This window comes from Stomoxys calcitrans, chromosome 3 (genome assembly GCF_963082655.1).
Source record: "Stomoxys calcitrans chromosome 3, idStoCalc2.1, whole genome shotgun sequence".
Taxonomy (NCBI): Eukaryota; Metazoa; Arthropoda; class Insecta; order Diptera; family Muscidae; genus Stomoxys; species Stomoxys calcitrans.
In genome coordinates, this window is record NC_081554.1 from 2,319,229 (window position 1) to 2,336,168 (window position 16,940).

Sequence of the window (16,940 nt, forward strand, 5' to 3'; positions counted from 1 at the left end):
TTTCGTTTTTTAAACCGGATGTTAATAATCGACAAATTACCAAATTACCCTACACACGTTCAATTGCAAAAACATTAAAAATATGTCAATACAATTGGACTTACTATTGTAAGTGTGAAGAAGTACAATAATTTTTAAAATAAGTAGATCTGCATACACGAGGTGACCGAGGCAATGTTTATTTCTTCTTCTGATGTCCTCAACATGACGATGAACTCATTGGCGATAGATCTACATTGAAAACAATTGATTTATGCGATATTTAAAAAAAAAGAACTTATGGCTAGGCTTCCCGGAAAAATAACCACAACAACAGAATATTCTTATTCCTAATATTTGAAGTAAAATAAGATGACAGGACAGAAGGGATAGTCGAAATTTGGATGCAAAACCAAGATGTTCGCGAACAGCTCTAAATGCTTTGTGAAGTTGCTTAAGGTGACTTCCCAGTAAACTACCAAAGCAGTCTCTGTTCCTTTCAGAGAATTGCGCTGCGTTTTTAGGCCGTGATATAATCCATAAGATTCTTGTTTGAACCGTTGAGTGGAGCGGATGGTTTGTAAACCTATCCTAACCTAGTCGTTAGTTGTCGCATCGTGAACGAGATCTTAACCAAATCACGTGACCGTGCATCCCCGTAATTGAATAAAAATGTTTCGTGCGTGAGCGTGAGTGAGTGAAATATTCTCACAACACTAATCACGACCCACGAGAAAATCAAGGCTCACGAGAAAAAACACGAATCGAGGCAAAAGACACGTCTCACCACAAAAAAACACAACCCACGAAAATATCACGAAGGTCGCGCTCTTATAGTGTGTACAGGCGTAGTTAAATTTACCCCCTTGTGTTCATAGAAGAGGATCAACCCACAATCATTTTACCGGATTACCCATAAATGTTCGTAAATTAAGAACAGTTTTTTTTTTCGAAACTGTCCCGCGGCGCCCACATTTGGACAACGTCTATTGTACAACTTTCTCAATAAAGATTGCAAAAGTTTTTGATTGATGCAGAGAATCGAACCTTTGTTCCCTCCATTACATGCTTGTGTGATTACAGAAAGAGGGTACAACGACCGTTGTCATTATTTTCAACAACGCCTGATGACACGACTTCGTTCTTTTTCATCATGGGAGAGGTACATCCCGAAGTGGCTTCTACGCTAGCTTCTGATCCATGCCGGGATTTAAGAGAAACCTGGGCCCTGGATCTATTCGGTTTGCTATAACTGCCTCCATCATCGGTCGGTGTCTGTGGGGTGTAAACTGTACATGGAGTGGGTTCATTTCCGATCTTGCTCTGGCCTAACGTCACTACGGGAGTATAGTTGCACTGAATATGTTACAGGGTGTAGTGCGAACATAGACAGCAGTGGGTCATAAGCGTCCTCATCGTCTGACTATGTAACTCCTCCGACTTCTCCCGTCCGCCAATATACGCAACAGCAAAATTCCGGCCAGTGCCGGGAATTGTTTTATGCAATTGAATTACAATGGTCTCAGAGGCAAGATCAGTGAAATAGTAGCTTTTAAATCTCAACCGCGCCTGGCGCTAGTGACCCCTACATGGAATATATGGGGATAACAATTAATTCCGGTACTGCCGTCATAGAGCTTTACATCGTGTTGTGTCCAAAATAATGACCAAGTACAGGCCCGACAATAGTGACCTGCTGTCTGGCCATAATCGCCTGTTTCTAGGAGACTTTAATGCGCATCACACTTCATGATATTCTCCTCTAGGCAACGACCATAGTAGTTTTGGCAGAGCAGATTGAAGGCTCCGACCACCACCGACATTAGTGACCTGCTGTCTGGCCATAATCGCCTGTTTCTAGGAGACTTTAATGCGCATCACACTTCATGATATTCTCCTCTAGGCAACGACCATAGTAGTTTTGGCAGAGCAGATTGAAGGCTCCACGTTTTGTACGGCGAATGAGGATGCGAGGAGATTACGAGAAGGTGCAACAGCTCGCCAGACATTTTAATTGCATCCCCTGATCTACTGACTGACTTATCCTGGCAAGCCTTAATTTTTTTGGGAACAGACCACCTCCCCATAATACTCACCATCGACGGACCACCCGAATTCATAACCTTTGAGCGCCGGACGTTTATCAATTAGAGAGTACACCAACCGACGCTTCAGTGAACTAAAATGCGCTAACTGCCGAGTGGAAATTCTGAGACATCAATAACGCATCTTTAATAGCAAGATGCAATGATAGGGATTCATTTATCTACTAATTAAAATAAAAAATATTTAATATGAAGGAGAATATTTTTCACCGGAGCGATGCAAATGTTTCCTTAAAAAGTTGAAAAATGTATCATCTTCAAACTAAGTTTGCTAGTCTTTGGTTCGAATCTTTAAAATTACGATAGACATTTTTCAGCATACAACTGTTCTCAACCTGTCGCTGAACACTCTTATACAATAGTACCTGATGTCTGGATGATGGGCAGAGTGATCCCGCTATTGAAGCCTGGAAAGGACCCGAGCAAGGGGAAGTCATGTAGACCGATCTCCCTTCGCTCACCAGTAGCCAAAGCGCTTCAGGGACTACTCCTCCCGAGCCACGTTGGAGAATTTCCATTTGTCGAGCATCAGCATGGATTCCGAAGACTGCTTTACATGGGGGTGCTGGCAAAGAAACCTTGCAATTGTCCGGTTTGTGGTAAGTTATGCAGGACCAGTGCGGTCTCGTCAGCTCTGTGACACGCAGTGGAATAGTTTTTAGATCTGTCAGAATGCCGCTCTTTGAACTACGACGAACTGTCTCTACAGTTTCCACTTTAATCACCTTTATCAGGAGACAAAGATTCTACCCGTGCGAAAAGATAAATACATGCAGCGACATGCAAACTACCATCTTGCGGTTGACTTTTCACCGCCCCGAAGCCTCAAGGTGAATCTTTCTGATCTGCAGCATAGATGGGCAACAACACACAACTGCACATAAAAAACGAACAGAAGGACACGGATAGTGTAAGCAACTTGTGTGCCTTCGTTTGTTCGACGCATTGTTGTTATTTTACATAGTATTTTGTTATTTTCCGCTTGGTTGATTGATCAGGATTTGCTGCCCCTTATACATACACAATTAACTATTTTCAATTGTGTTAGTGTGTCATTCACTGATCTGGAGAAAGAGGTTTAGGGCTATAAGAGAGAACGTCTCGATTAAGCGGCATATCAACACTCAAGGACAACATTCATGCAGACACGGTAGCAGATGCGGGGAATAGCTCCCTGGTGAATGTTGTTCTTGGAGAACGACCACCACCCATCACATCTAAAGAAATTTACCTCCCCTGACAAACCTGGTTCAATTACGATCCGACAGATGCAACCGCCTCACTTCCAACAGAGCAAGGATTAATGCCAACGTGCAGGATGTGTATGCCGATTGTGACCTGGGATCACACATCTGCTTAAATGCCCAGCTAGATTCCTTTGGACACACCCCACCTTAGTCGCACAGTTTTTTAATCTGGATATTCAAAAGAACCAAACAGACAAAAAAATAGAACACAACACACTGCTCCAACAACTCGATAATGACATCATTGGTGCATAATTTGCAACTTTTTTCTTTTTAAGATCTTGTAAAAGTTTCCCGGTAAAGTCTACTTAAATACATCAACCGGACAGTATAGTTACTACAGGGAACACAATAAAATTCTCTGCGCAGTGTTTTACGTGTGGGTACATGCAAAGATGGACAATTAGATATGTGTTTCCGCGGACCAGTGCCGCTGCACATAAATAGGGTGTGAACATGATCTGTTCCACACCCTCTTGTTTTTGTTCTAAATTTCTGGATGTAATCAAGAGTAATCTCATTAGAGTGTCACAATGGCCGCATAAACTTACCTTTATGGTGGAAACCTCTATTAAGCTTCTTTCCAAAGAGATGCTGCTTATCATAAAGCATAAACTTCAATCGGACAGCACTCACTGCTATGTGAGAAGTTTGCCCACATTCCTTTATATACTGTTCATAGGGTGGCCCCCAGCAACCAGACCTGGAATTTAGATCCGCGTTTCGAAATCATTCATTAAATAAATTGTTTATGAGTCCTATATATTGGGGACGAATTACCCGCTAGATTTGGGTGCTAGATTCGTACATTATTGTTTTTCTATCGTTTGAGTGTCATAATGCATCGAGCGCTTAAAACATCTACCAGTTGGCATCTTTGGGATATACTTGAACATGTATTTTAATGTCCGTACTCTGCTCACAAATACCTTCCATTTAGAGTGACATGTTTTGAACTTTGGAAAGTATTTTTAAATGTTTCACTATGCCTAAAGCATCGGTTCAAAACTCTAGAAGAAAGTTTTAATAATAGCTTCTAATGTATAAAATTTTCAAAATATTACATAACTCGTACATTATGCAGGATGATTTGTGGCCAACAATTAACAAACGAGGTACAATTTAAGACAATAGTTTTCTCATAAACCATAAGTCATTAGCTAATGACAAATTTAAAATAAATCTCTAGACGTTGCACTTTAGTGAAATGAAATATAAACTCTTTTCAATATATTTACTTATATTAACTCTTTTCAATATACACATAAGGTCCACAAAATGCCTGATATCTCAGAAAAAATTGGCAATTCGCCTTTGCAAAATTCGCAGATAATAACCAAAGTTAAATAATTCTCCATATTTCTTTACAATATCTTCTTTTTATTTGTTTCTTCAAAAGTTTTAATTATCTTTTGTTTTCTTTTACGCAAATTAACCCCCTCCCAAATTGCGGTAGGTTGAAGGTACAAATTGTAAATAAAATTAAATTCAAACATATTATTTCCATAAATTTTCCTAAGTACCACCCGACGCAACATAAAGTTGTAAGTTTGTGGTCTTCAGAGATAATCATTCCCTCATTGGCAAATTATCCCAAAAGTTAATGATCTTTGTGTGAGCATTTTCAACGTTAAAAAATTAAAAATGAAAAGTGACGACACGCACCTTGGAAAGCCCAAAACGAAAACTTTTACTTTGGCTGCAAAAAATACACAATTAATGTTTTGCCTTTGAGGCATGGTGCGTTGAAACACAACAATGTTGATAGGTAAGACGTTAAACTAAGCGAATAAACACACAAGCAAATTTGATTTCCAGTTAAGTTAATGCCCTAAGACCTTGAATTTTCTAAAGCTCAAACACATTGCAAATAAAAGTGGGCTTTGCTTAACTTAGTTCGTTGTAATAGCGTACTCTATAATATTTTTCATTTTAAAATTTGCAGCAATTTAATATAATTATATAAATTATTTAAAACCAAACATATCGTTTTGTTTGCTTTAATTTTTTACATATGACCTCAAGCCGCACGAAACCCAATTAATTAAAATGTTTCTTTACAAAAAAAAATTAACCAACTTCAATATGTTCTCGCGAAATGTTTATATGGCTACATGTATTGATGAAATGAACACAATGTGTGACTGAGTAAAAACATCACAATGATGATTATTAATGAGTTTCACAGACGCTTCTCTTTATCGGACCGTATTCCTGCCGGTTGGCCCTTGGAAAATTGAATTCTTATATGGAATATGCAAAACAGGATTACCTATAGTGAAGCTTAAAAATTCACCACAACATTTGTGTATGCATAAATTAAAGTATACGCATATATTTGCTTATTATGCATATGAAATCTAGATTTTATATTAATTAATTTCAGATTGGATTTCATTGCAATTAAGTTGACTCACAAAAAAAGGAACAAAAAAAGTTGATAGTGGAATAATGAGGAGCACATACCATATGGATTAAATTTATACCCAACACTCACAATATTATTAGAAATTTCATATCGTAAATTATAATGTTTTAAATTTAAATTTTAAATATATGGTTTGCATATAAGGAGTTTGCCTCTAAATGTCTTTTCTACTGTATATATAAACAAGTTAGAGCGAGCTAAGTTCGGCCGGGCCCAATCTTATATACCCTCCACCATGGATCGCATTTATCGAGTTCTAGGCGCGGTATCTCTTTTTAGGCAAACAAAGAATATTGTGTAAGAACTGTTATGCTATTGGAGTTATATCTAGTTATAATCTGATTCGGACCATAAATGAATGCTGAACATTGTAGAAGTCAATGTGTAATATTTCAGTTCATTCGGATAGGAATTGCGCCTTGTAGGGGCTCAAGAAGCAAAATCGGGAGATAGGTTTATATGGGAGCTGTATCAAGCTATTGATCGATTCAGACCATATTAGACACGTATGTTGAAGGTCATGAGAGAAGCCGTTGTACAAAATTTCAGCCAAATCGGATGAGAAGTGCGCCCTCTAAGGGCTCAAGAAGTCAAGATCCCAGATCGGTTTATATGACAGCTATATCAGGTTCTATACCGATTTACCCCATACTTAGCAAAGTTATTGGAAGTCATAACAAAACACCTCATGAAAATTTTCAGACAAATCGGATGAGATTGCGCGTTCTATTGATTCAAGAAGTCAAGATCCAAGATCGGTTTATATGACAGCTATACCAGATTATGAACCAATTTTAGTCATACTTAGTTGTTGAAAGTGATACCAAAACATCACGTGCAAAATTTCAGTCAAATCGGACGAGAATTGCGCCCTGTATAGGCTCAAGAAGTCAAGACCCAAGATCGGTTTATATGGCAGCTACTTCAAAACATGGACCGATTTGGCCCGTTTATAATCCCAACCAACGACCTACACTAATAAGAAGCATTTGTGCAAAATTTCAAGCGGCTAGCTTTACACCTTCGAAAGTTAGCGTGCTTTCGACAGACAGACGGACAGACATGGCTAGATCGACAGGACATGACGATAAAGAATATATACTTTATGGGGTCTCAGACGCATATTTCGAGGTGTTGCAAACAGAATGACGAAATTAGTATACCCCCATCCTATGTTAGAGGGTATAAAAAAATTGAGGTAATGAATCTTGGCACACAAACTCAATTAAAGGAGTTTATTCCATTAAATACAAGGAATTTGGTAGCTTTCATTATTTATAAAGCCGATCCTTGCGAATTGTAAATATCGAAAAATATTTGGTCACCGCCAGGCCTCCAGTAAAAACATTTACAAGGACGGTACATAATCATTGTCAAATCTAATCTCCACTATGGGTCATCATGGTTATGATTGTTGTTCACAGACAAGGCGCAATCACCGGCGTAACAGTGGGAAGTAGTGACACACTGGAGACTTTTGTACAATGGTGTAGGTGATGAATATACACGTCTATGTTCGAATTTTGGAGCATATTTTATTACCTTATGCAGAATGGGATCTCCTTCTGAAATTGATATTCCAACACCGGAAACATATCAGTAAATTGGCAAAGGAGTGGTTAAAGGCAAAGGAGTCTCCTGACCTCAACCCCATTGAACACATATAAGGGGACATCAAAATTATGTTACAGTGACACAAATGTCGAATGCAGAAGAGCTATGGAACGCAATTATAAAGCCTGACAAAAAATGTGTTTAAAGAGATACCAAAAACTACCGGTAAAGAGACGCCAGGATACATTTTGGAATCCTTGCATCGTATATATGCAGAAATCATCAACACATATGCTAGTGTGCATAATATTTCCAAGCTCATGGGCTTAAGTTTTTGTTCGTGTACACAAATATGAGTAAAAGTGTGAGTGCATTTGCCCGCCACTGCTCTAGAGATAGAAATAATGAAATTTTTAATAGTTAACTTCCAGTATTTTTGTCGTTTGATTTTAAATTTTTGAGTTATATATCAATACTTCTATTATTTGAACAGCAAATTTTTGGAAAAAATATGAAATGAAATATTTCACATTAATGTAACTTTTATTACATAAATATTTGTTATAAAATTTAGGGAATTGATTAATAATTATCTTACGAACAAACATCTAAATAACATAATACATTTTTGTACAAAAACTAGCAACCCTATGGTCCGCTTCGCTAGCCCCGTTTTTCATACCCCCTTTTTAGTGTAGAACTTCCAAAACCGTAGGTAGCCATTCAGTTTATTTCAGAAATATGTTTTCTTCTGTACAGAAAGTACCAAATAGTACCAAGAATAACAATGCATCGGAAAATTCATTAAGTCACCCAATATATATTGTCAAGATATAAATGAATCCAAATATTGAACGCTTTAGCTCAATTCGTAAAGAAAGTATCTATTTGAACGTTTTAGTACCTAAATGTACGATTTTGCAAAAAAAAAATCTTTTGGTCGCCCAAATTGTAGCTATATCCCAATTTCGAGAGCTAAAAATCACTCTGTAAATAAAGTAAGTATACGAATAAACAATATATTCTAGTTGCCCAATATATTCTTTCATGGCACAAATTACACCACAATGAGTACGATTTCTTTCATATGTCGTATTTTTGTCAACACTGCGATAATGTTTGTGAAATTGCTTAATTTTAGCAATCCCCGTTCGCTGTTGGCGAAGATAAGCTATTTCGTACGATTTTGCACTTTTTGGTACCAAAATGTACGAATTTTGATAGATCATTTAGTCATCTATTATATATTTTTTACGTGTACCTACATGCCAAATTTCAGTCCTCTAGCTCCATCAATGAATAATGCACCAAAATGTTCGCATTGTGAAAAAATGATTTAGTCGTCTATCATATATTTCTATGTTTTACCTACATAGCTCCATCTACGCAGAAAGTACCAAATGGTACCAATATAGGTACCAAAACTTACGAATTGTCATGGTCATCCATTATATTTTACCTAGTTGTAGCTGTATGCCAAATATCAGACCTCTTGCTCCATCTGTACCAATTTTGAATACATCATTTAGTCACCCATCATATATTTGCTAGATGTACCCACGTGCCAAATTTCACACCTCTAGCTCCATTTGTAAAGAAAGTACCAATTGCGGTACTAAACGTACGTTTACTCACGTCGCCAGTTCCTATTTTCCACTATTTCTTTTTGTACCAGATGTCTTTTAATTCAAATTTCAAATAATTACCTCTATCCATCAGCCCTATATACACACTTTCCCCATTTCGTACCTTTTTGGTACTTTTTTTAGTATCGAAATATATAAATTTCCAAATGCCCTTATAGTCACCCAATTAAGATTGCCTTAGTGTACCTAAGTTCCAAAATTCAAAGCTCAAGTCCAATTTACAAAGAAAGTACCAAATAGTACCCATTGCGGTACTAAACGTACTATTTCTCCCAATTCCAGTACGATTTTCCAAAAAAAATTTTGTCAAACCTAATTTTTTTGAGAAGCTCTTTAATTTGAGCCCAAGAACATAATGCGTACCATTTCGTACTTTTTGGTACTTTTTACAACCTTAACGTACGAACATCACCAAATCCAGCCTTATTCAATTCCTATGACCCAAGAACAACATTGGTGCTAAATTTCATGATTCTAGCTTTGGCATTTAAATCCCTTTTAATATGTGGTAAGATAAAAAGAACTAATCGAGTTTCATCGGCATTAAAAATTAAAAGTACCATCGACTAATGTTCTTTTCGAAGACTGTTATTAAAACTACCAACTTCTCAGAAAGAGTTTCAAATCCCCTTCATAAAAGCCCAGAATCCAAACTCGTCAGATAATGTAGGGCCAATATTCTAAGTATAAGTTACTTCCAAGTGTAGTCCTCAACGCCTCTGAATCAAAAATTTTTTAACTTTGTATAAGCCAATTTCCAAGCTACATTGAATGCACCAACTGCTTTATAATTGAATACCAAACCACACAGCTATCTAAGGACACTCTTCTTCGGTATTCATTTTATACCGTATCTGTTCAAGATTAGCCAAAGGTATTACTCACGCTGAGATGCAAACAACACTACCGCTGCTGCGAAAACGCAGCAAAAATACAGGGATTTCTCAAAAATGGAGTTATATCTGTTTAACCTTAACGTATCCTCTATTTCATCCGCATCCGCCTCCACTTCATAGACAGCGGAACATTTCCGGCACAATTCCGACATAACTATTCCACAATGTCATATATGCAGTTTGTGACAAATTCAGAATAAGGAACAAAGTCAAGAAGTCATTAAAGTAAAAGTCGGTAGACATGTAGCAATTAAATGGCGTTCCTGGAGATCATCTGCCGATTAAAGCATTAAAAGAACTTTTTAGCAAATCAACATTTTCCACTCACTCATTTTCCACTATCCCCAGATGGCATGGGACCCAGAATAAAAAGTTGTTATTGTCATTAAAAATAGGATTACTGAAATATAGTCTGTGATGGCACCTATTCCCCACAGTTGGAATATGCCTGCAGTTTGCAGCAGAATCGATTAGTGTCCAAGCTTCTAAGAACATCAGTTTTTAACTGTCTAAGTCTCAAAACAATTTTCGCTGCTGAACACTTTAAGTAAAGGTGCAATGGCTACAGGAGATCACCCTTGAAGTTGTCGACAAACATGTCCGCCTTTGACGCTAAACAGCGTGAACAACAGAAAAAATTCCTGCGTTGGTTTTCTTTTTACTAATGATGGAGGCAACCGTAGCGCAGAGGTTAACATGTCCGCCTATGACGCTGAAAAATTGTCAGCGGTGGTTTTCCCCTCCTAATGCTAGCAACATTTGTGAAGTACTATGCCATGTAAAATTTGTCACCAATGAGGTGTCGCACTGCGGCAGGTCGTTCGAACTCGGTTATATAAAAGGCCTCGGACTGCACTCATTGATATGTCAGAAGTTTGCCCCTGTTCCTTAGTGGAATGTTTATGGGCAAAATTTGCTGGCTACATTTGTGAGGTATCCTACCATGTTCCAACTTCTCTTCCAAGTGGTTTCGCTAAGCGGCACGCCTTTCGGTCTCGGCATTAAAATGGAGGCCTCTTATCATTGAGCTTAATCGGATTGCACCCATTGATATGAGAGAAATATCCCCTGTATGGATATGAGAGAAATATCCCCTGTATGGAATGTTCTTGGAAACTTTACATTATACAATGGCTGCAAGCCGAGTATAGTATTAAGTCTACCCCTACGGGTACTATTTTTCAAAACAAAACAATCTGCAAAACCTGTCGAACCAAAACTGCAAAAACCCATCACATTCCGTTCTCTTAGGACCTTCATCTCGACTTTCTGTCTACAATTTAATTTTTTGTCAAGAATAATACCTTTGTGTTAAGATTTCTATGATAGTGATAGTTCTACTCTGGGCTTGCCCCTTAAATCATCGATCTGCCTTTTCTGGTGAAGAGTACCATGTCCGCCTTTTTTGCGTAAGGAATAAGGATAAATCTTCCTTCCGCCATATAACGAATTCGTTTGTAAAGGCAACAACTTGTACCTCATTCATCGGATATCATTGATAACTAAAAGACTCAAAAGAACACTCTTCTAGTGATATATTGATATTTCTGCCTTTTAGCTTCGTACAACCACAGTCCAGTGTTATACTCTTTCAGAGATCTGTTTACAACCTCACCTTTACGTTATTGCTAAAATTTCATTTCTTAATTTCCATTAATATAGTCACTATTGTTTTGCGAGCGATTACATAGTCGCCTTTTTAAAAAGACTCTGATGATAAAATAACAAGATAATAATTGCACTTTCAAAAACAGGAAAAAAAGAAGCAAACAATTGGCTCTTCTTCAGTTTTCATATGGGTGTGAAATATCACTACAGTTCCGTGAGGGTTTAGCTCATTTATTGCTAATGAAGTATTTTTCATGCGAAACTATAATTTGGTTTTGATTTTTTTCCAAGTGGGAAACAGCACTTCATTATAAATTCAAATAAATTATTTATAAAGAAATTACATCATTGACTTAACACTTTCCTAGACGACAAAGACGCAACAAATAAATCTTTCTCTGACAGAACTTGAACTACAAAGTCCAAAGGCGTTAAGAGTCGTCTTCCAAACCTATAACCACATCATGTTTTAATAAGACATCAATAAAATGATTGTATGAGGTCATAACCGCAATGACCAAGCCATATTTGCAAATGAATCACCAATCAAGTTGTTGACGTTTGATAACGATATTTATTTTTGAGAAATGAAACATTACATAAAGTACTAAGGAACTTTAGTGACCCTACTAAGTGGCAGACTGTCATATCTTCGTTTCAAAATACTTTTATTTTGCAATTTCCAATTTTTATTGAAGAAATAAATTTTGAAATTAAATCCAAAATCTGAAATTAAATAAACAAGAAATACAGCAATTGCTGGTCAAAGATGGGTATTAAATTGACAAAAAAAATGTTGCAAAACTATTTGTTTACAATTGTATATTTTAACGAAAACATTTAGACGAGGTCCCTTCTCATTGAGCTTAAACTTGTAGCGGAATGTTCATGGGCAAATTTTTAATTTTTCCTCTCAAAACTCCACTATGTAGCCCACCTACATTTTGTGGATTTAAATTTATTCTGCACATTTTTTCCATCAGCTTTATTGAGCTTCCTATTTTTTGTGCTGAACACAATTCCCAATTTGTTAAAGCTGCAATAAATGCATAAATACCACAAATCCTTTAAAAACAAGTCCTTTTGCTCAACTTCATTCAATGGCACACAAAGCAAGAACTCATTCACTCAATGTGTATTGTATGTACGCGTTCATGTTTCACCCATACAAACACCAACAACTAGTGCGACTGTGTAAGTGTCAGTGTAAGGCAATTATTCATTTGTGTTGTACTTGAGGCAGGGAGTGGAATGGTTGAACGCGCTCTTAACGATGTACAATTTAAAAAGTTGTTGTTGTTGTTTATTTATTTGACATTTCATGCGAAAGTATATTTGTCCCCCCCACATGCACACAAGCACCACCATGTGGGTAGGTGGTATATACCTATGTACATGTTCATATGTACGCATGTGTTGGTTAATTCATACATTTTTAAATTGACAACTTTTTTGGGTTCCCTTTGGGGCGGCAAGAGCAAAAACTCTGAAACACTTTGCAACTCATATTTTTTTTGTGTTGGGAGAGCAACAATTACCTCCTTGTTTGAAGTTTGAATTGTATGGTGTTTGTGACACGGTAATGAATGTGACACACCAACAGACAACCATTCAAGTCAGCTACAGTTCCGAAAGTGTTTTCCACAATGGCCAATGTCAGCCATTCGATTCTCCTAACATTGAACGGAGGTGTGCAAATTCATCTATGGGACTTTCATGATATTGCAACGTGAGTGATTTGAAGTATCGTGTTTACCAAAGCAGCACCAATAGAGGAGACTTGCAGTCTCCCCCCATCCACATGAAGAATTGGTCACGCATGGCCATTGAGGCCGTCACCCCGTCATCGCCATAACTCAATTGGCCAACACATTCATATTTTGTTTAAACTGGATCGAATACTTTACTGCCGATTAAGATAAGTCATGTCCTAATTTGGCCCCCAATCACTGCCAATTCAGTGGCGCAAATTAAGTTGACAACTTTTTCAACACCAAATTTCCCAACTCTCCTCTACCCAAGGAGGAGGTGTCCTATTCACGCTTAGCAATTCCAGCACAAGCCGTGCCACCCAAAATGATGGATGGTTGGATGGTTTGGAATCGAATCAATCGATTTAAGGCATGAGTGAATGAATGAATGGCAAGGCATTTGGTGGCAGCATTTGTGCCGCTGCCATTCAATTAGCCATTAATTGTGTGTGTATGTGTAGAGAGTTATTTATGATTTAAAAAGGCAATTAATTCCATTGCGATTATATTTGAAGCGTTTACAATTTTCTTTTGTTGCCTCGTATTTCTTTCTCAACTTTTACTTTCATGCCAAAAGGCCTACCAGTTAATGAGCAGCAAAGTGTAAATCTTTTGCACATTTGTGGCTTGACGCTTGGCGAAATTCTTCACACTCTAGGCCTCAGTGGTAAAAAAAAGTAAATATGTATTTTTTTTAAATATTTACAGTGTAGAAGTGTAAAAGCGTAACGTATAATGTAGTAAAAAATTTACCCAAAATTGGTATAACAATTTTATTACGCTTTATTAAAACTTTCTCTTCTGTTAAGAAAATTTGCTTAACTACAGGCCCATATCCTATATTGCATTTAGTTCATATACTTAAAATGATATGAAAATTTCCTTAATTTGTTTTTTCTTTATAACCAGTATAAAAATATTTAATTCACGTTCAAAAATTCCAAATACAATTTTGGATTGGAAAAAATTTTTTTAGTAAATTTTTACTGAAGTTTATTGCCACTGATTTTGTGGATTTGCTTATTTGAAGATCATCATGTTTTCGAAGTAAGTAAAAAAATATTTCATACATAACTTTATAGTTAGTGTAGAATAAAAAGAGGTATATAATTGCTTAAAATATGTAAATGTATTTTAAGATTTTTTTCTTAGCTGCCAGTAAAATATATACCCATTTATAGCCGGAATTAATTAAAATCTGTTTCGTTTACCTTTTTAGGCAAGGTAGGGCATGCTGTAAAAAGAATGGCTCTTTGTGGATTGGCGTGTAATCATGTATGCATGGCAGGGACGTAGCCAGAAAAAAATTTTAATTAAATTTATTCTATTTTTTTTTTTTTTTTTGCTAATGACAAAATGTCCATGCAACTTTCTCTTAAGACAAAATTTCCATGAAATTTTTGTTAATGACAAAATGTTCATGAAATTTTCTCTAAAGACAAAATTTCTGTGAAGTTTTCTCTAAAAACAATTCCATAAAATTTTCTCTAAAGACAAAATTTCCATGAAATTTTCTCTAAAGACAAAATTTCCATGAAATTTTCACTAAAGATAAAATCCATGAAATTTTCACTAAAGACAAAATCCATGAAATTTTCTCTAGAGACAAAATTTCCATGAAATTTTCTCTAAAAACAAAATTTCCATGAAATTTTCTCTAAAGACAAAATTTCCATTAAATTTTTTAAAGACAAAATATCCATTAACTGTTCTCTAAAGACAAAATTTCCATGAAATTTCCTCTAAAGACAAAATTTCCATGAAATTTTCTCTAAAGACAAAATTTCCATGAAATTTTCTCTAAAGACAAAATTTCCATGAAATTTTCTCTAAAGACAAAATTTCCATGAAATTTTCTCTAAAGACAAAATTTCCATGAAATTTTCTCTAAAGACAAAATTTCCGTGAAATTTTCTCTAAAGACAAAATTTCCATGAAATTTTCTCTAAAGACAAAATTTCCATGAAATTTTCTCTAAAGACAAAATTTCCATGAAATTTTCTCTAAAGACAAAATTTCCATGAAATTTTCTCTAAAGACAAAATTTCCATGAAATTTTCTCTAAAGACAAAATTTCCATGAAATTTTCTCTAAAGACAAAATTTCCATGAAATTTTCTCTAAAGACAAAATTTCCATGAAATTTTCTCTAAAGACAAAATTTCCATGAAATTTTCTCTAAAGACAAAATTTCCATGAAATTTCCATGAAACTTTCTCTAAAGACAAAATTTCCATGAAATTTTCTCTAAAGACAAAATTTCCATGAAATTTTCTCTAAAGACAAAATTTCCATGAAATTTTCTCTAAAGACAAAATTTCCATGAAATTTTCTCTAAAGACAAAATTTCCATGAAATTTTCTCTAAAGACAAAATTTCCATGAAATTTTCTCTAAAGACAAAATGTCCATGAAATTTTCTCTAAAGACGAAATTTCCATGAAATTTTTGATAATGACAAAATGTCCATGTAATTTTCTCTAAAGACAAAATTTCCATGAAATTTTCTCTAAAGACAAAATTTCCATCTAAAGACAAAATTTCTATGAAATTTTCTCTAAAGACAAAATTTCCATGAAATTTTCTCTAAAGACAAAATTTCCATGAAATTTTCTCTAAAGACAAAATTTCCATGAAATTTTCTCTAAAGACAAAATTTCCATGAAATTTTCTCTAAAGACAAAATTTCCATGAAATTTCCATGAAACTTTCTCTAAAGACAAAATTTCCATGAAATTTTCTCTAAAGACAAAATTTCCATGAAATTTTCTGTAAAGACAAAATTTCCATGAAATTTTCTCTAAAGACAAAATTTCCATGAAATTTTCTCTAAAGACAAAATTTCCATGAAATTTTCTCTAAAGACAAAATTTCCATGAAATTTTCTCTAAAGACAAAATTTCCATGAAATTTTCTCTAAAGACAAAATGTCCATGAAATTTTCTCTAAAGACGAAATTTCCATGAAATTTTTGATAATGACAAAATGTCCATGTAATTTTCTCTAAAGACAAAATTTCCATGAAATTTTCTCTAAAGACAAAATTTCCATCTAAAGACAAAATTTCTATGAAATTTTCTCTAAAGACAAAATTTCCATGAAATTTTCTCTAAAGACAAAATTTCCATGAAATTTTCTCTAAAGACAAAATTTCCATGAAATTTTCTCTAAAGACAAAATTTCCATTAAATTTTAGATAATGACAAAATTTCCATGAAATTTTCTCTAAAGACAAAATTTCCATGAAATTTTCTCTAAAGACAAAATTTCCATGAAATTTTTGATAATGACAAAATGTCCATGTAATTTTCTCTAAAGACAAAATTTCCATGAAATTTTCTTTAAAAACAAAATTTCCATGAAATTTTCTCTAAAGACAAAATTTCCATGAAATTTTCCGTAAAGACAATATTTCCATTAAATTTTCTCTAAAGACAATATTTCCATTAAATTTTCTCTAAAGACAATATTTTCCATGAAATTTTCTCTAAATAAAAAATTTCCATGAAATTTTTGCTAATGAGAAAATGTCCACGAAATTTTCTCTAAAGACAACATTTCTGTGAAATCTTTTCTAAAGGCAAAATTTCAATGAAATTACAAAATTTTCTCTAAAGACAAAATTCTAGAATTTTCTCTAAATACAAAATTTGTATGAAATTTCTCTTAGTGCAACCTTTTCTTTGCATTTCCAATAAGTGAAGTTGCCACTATTCTTATGTAACATA

The 16,940-nt window shown here is 35.1% G+C and overlaps 1 protein-coding gene across 1 annotated transcript in view; it reads right to left on the bottom strand.

The window, feature by feature from the left end:
* The window catches only part of LOC106081271 (serine-rich adhesin for platelets), a 194,359-nt gene that overhangs the window by 59,049 nt on the left and 118,370 nt on the right, over nucleotides 1-16,940 (bottom strand). The window lies entirely within an intron of this gene.